Raw genomic sequence first — 4,152 nt, 5'->3', positions numbered from 1 at the left:
CATTCAAATAACAAAATATTGTGTATATTGTGCATGTGAACGCACACTGTCAAACCTGCCGCTATCTATGCACAAGATAGTTAATGTCCGGATATGATTGGCAATGAGTGATCTTTACTCATGGGGACTATGTCAATTTTGTATGGATCCACAAGTCGATCAAGCTTATTTTTTCTTTGTATCGTGCTGAAGCCATATAGCCTACTGCGCTCAGACTTGGCTACATTATGCCCCGTCTTCAAATTTACTTCTGGGGTTTACGAGTAGCCTACCAGTTGAATGCGTTCCAGAAACAAAATGCAAAACCCCCACGTTCACCATATCTTTACTAACAAATATATTTACAATACTGTTATTTTGCGCATTTGACCAAACAGCCACCACGTCTTGACCCGACGTCAGTTTCCGAGATAGATAGGCTACTGTAGGCCTAGATATAGGTGTTCGTAATAATTAAATTACATCCAGATGGAGAAAACATGTGTTTGAGAACAAGGTATAGCACCTTTCATACAGATAAATTCAGCTCAAAGTGCTTTACAACAGAGCATTTAAATTAAAGAATGTGAAACTTAATGATGCTTCATTCGTAGACTATAGGAGAAAAACACTGAGCCCAGCCTGCTAAATCTACTCAAAGACGCCACCTGGCGGTGGTGCATCACTAAAACGAAATAACACCCGTCTGAAATCCCACGAGATTTCCAACGGGATTTCCCTGCCAAATACCGCGAGGTGAAATGCTGCAGCATGTGACATTTCTAACTTCCCACATCTGTACGATAGCATCTCTAAGGTTGAACCCCTGTGACTTCGAAGTCACCACGCGTCTGTGTGGTCGGCCCAAAACATGCTGAAACCAAGAAGTCGCCCCAAACATACATGTCGCCAAATTATGAATGAAAAATCTTACTTGGTTTAGTTTTAGATTTCAAGAACATGCTGAGTGGTCGGTCAAGCTGGTTTCAAACAAAGACAATAGGTTTATTCTGATGTTACAATTTGCAAAGCGGACTCTGTACAGGAAGTGAATCCTAGCAAGAGTGGGGGACTCTGGATCGAAAGTGATAGCTTATATCAAGAAAAAGGAAGTGACATCCAGTTTCAGGATGAAGAGGACATAGAAGTGATGTCACACAGGAACAATTTGTAGTTTTAACAGTCAGAGATACTTGAATTTCATTAACATTTCCCTTTTATGATAGATGGTTAGTGGAGGGAAAAATGCAACCAGCAAAAAAGAAGAAGACACAAATGGACATTAGAATTTTTTGGGGGGTCAAAGCAGCAGAAAGGCAGGATCAGGAGAGGTGCATCAGGGTTACAGGTGAGATTAGTCTGACTCAACAGATGTAGGTTTTGTGGATAAACCTTGTAATTCGTTGTCACATTGCCCAGTGGCGACAGAAATTAATCTGATTCGGCCACCACCCAGATTCAATCTAGACTACGTGAAACAACAACAACCCAGTGTGTCCCTACCAAAGCTCAAATCAAACCTACGCCCAACGATGATGTGTTGCACATCAAATATGCAGTATCCAACACTTTGTTCATGGCTAGCTAGCAATGGTACAGCACGTTATGGGATTAGCTCATTTGGGTTGCTGACAAAGCCGGCGCATTAATTTAGATCGGTAATTAAACTTCAGACGAACTACGTGTGCGTTTTAACGCACGTCTGCTGGCCAATCAGAAAAAAGTATTAACCCAGGCCATGGTACAGTATAATGGATCATAAATCATTGTACATATTATATTGCTCACTTGTACTACCATATATGAATTACTGTGTGGAGATTTGGGGCAACACTTACAAAAGCAACTTAAAATCATTATGCAGAATGCAAAAAAGATGAATCAGAATTTTCAATAAGGTAGGATGTCTGGAGCACACAAACGGACTGTTTTTGAGGTCGCATGTCATGAAGTTTATGGACCTGGTAGAATTTAAGACTGTTCAAATCATGTATAGAGCCAGAAACAATTCACTCCCGGGCAATATACAGAAAATGTTCTGTGACAGAGAAGGGGGATATGATTTAAGAAGTGAGTTTAATTTCAAGAAACATTGTGTTCGCTCGACAATGAAGAGTATGTGTATTTCAGTTTGTGGTGTGAACTTGTGGAATAATCTGGGCGTGGAGTTTAAACAAATTACTAATAAAATCACTTGATTTAAATCACTTTAAAAATATAGACAACAAATATATTTTTAAGAAGTATATGGATGAGGAAGGGTTGTGTTAAAGGCAGTAAAGTGTATACTTCTTCCTACTCCTTTTCATACACTGTTATTGTTTTTTGTTTGTTTTAATCTGTTTTTATTATGTTCGAAATAAACTTTCATTCATTCATTTATTCAGCTTCACTTTGACAGATTCTGAACATGAGGCCTGCATCTTCTGACACTGGACTTCAATACATAGCTAACGAGCTAGGAAACAATGACCCTACTCATATGACAGAGTTATAAACTGGTATAGGAATCACTGACCCTAGACTTACACTGGTAATGTGATTGCATCATATAAATAGAACACTGGGCCTGGAGAGAAAGTTATATGTCAATGCATTGCAGAAAGCTTATATTAATAGCAATACATTCTATTTATGTAGCGCTCAGATGCTCAATGCCGTATTAGAGAGAGGGGGAGGGGGGGGGGTTGTAGCACCACCCGGGTATTGTTCAGCTGCCAGTAGGTGCTAAAGCAATCACCACATGAGGTCGTCACAAAGGAAACATGAGTGGAATTTGAAAAAACATTTGCAAAACTAACAGGAGACAAGAGCAATGCTGCAAAAATAACCTGCTGCTACTGTACTGTTCCTTGTGGGTAGTTGGCTTAAGGATCGTATTAAACTGAATAAACTATGCATCAACATCAAGTTGGTTTTGTTTGTAGCCTAAATAGTGACGCAAAGATGTTTCAGCGTTTTGTATCTCAAACTGCAGTCAGATTCAGTTGAACTGTAGCCTTCTGGACACAACAGAAGTTAGGACACTGTCTACCGACTGCCACTCTGTGACATCTTATTTGCACTTTCATGGACGTGTACATGAACGTCAGAGATGAAGGCCAGACCAGAGCCCTCAAGAATAAGACCAAACCCCTTAACACAGACTTGAGTGATCTTCAGGCCTGCAAACCCCACTGAAATTTAAACTCACAAAGCCAACCCCGTTTTGAATGGTGGAGGAAAATAGCAGGAATTGGATTTAACAGTTTGAGATCAAAGCTCTCGTCTGACTCAGTTATACTTTCGCTCCTGTTAGGAGATGAAAACATGCAGCTGTGTGCACATTCTCACACAGACACAGAAACAAACACACACAAACCCGTCAAAAACCTACACACATAGGTCAATGACCTACCTGCGCTCAAAGCTGTTATGTAGCTTATACTAGACAGACACATCGACGGATACGCTCCTGGGGATTGGATCAGCTTTCTCTCTCAGAACATGGGCCTATCAACGTTGGTGTTTCTCACCCTCCTCTGTCTGCTGTCAGTAGGTGAGACACAATATAACTTACTGTCATATTTATTATTGTTGTGTTGTGTGTGTACATGTGGTGATGGATGTCTAGATTATGGGGGATTGAAGTTATGATGGTTTTCGCTGATGCGTTATTTAATAAATACATCTACTGTATATATCTCTCGCTGGAAAAAAAACAAATTTACTGTAGGATTTAAGTGATCCATCACAGTAAAAAAAATATTAGGCAGTCGTGCCTCACTATGCATCTGTTCCCCTAATTGAGAAAGAACCAAAGCAGAGAGCGTGAGAGACAAGGGCAAGAAAACTCTCGGGGAATGGGATACAAACACCAGTCCCTAAACACTGCTTAGAACCACAAGGGTTTCTTCACTTGTCCCCTTTTGTAGCCCTTTTTGAAACGATTTCTTACTGAGCCGACAACCTACGGTTCCCTCTCCTGCCTCCCTCAGGCCTTTACTCAGGGATTTACTATTGTACGTTAACAACCGCATGGACACATAAAAAGGTGTGAGGATTTTTTCCTTTGAACACCATCAAACCAAAGCCAAATAATTAACAGATATGCAAAACTGAAGTACAATCTGAATGGAACAATTGAATTATTTAAATCCACTACTACAGTATATCCACTGCTCTACTTTAGAT

This window comes from Borostomias antarcticus (assembly GCF_949987555.1).
Source record: "Borostomias antarcticus genome assembly, chromosome: 9".
Taxonomy (NCBI): domain Eukaryota; kingdom Metazoa; phylum Chordata; class Actinopteri; order Stomiiformes; family Stomiidae; genus Borostomias; species Borostomias antarcticus.
The sequence above is the reverse complement of the archived record's forward strand: the minus strand, read 5'-3'. Positions refer to the sequence as shown.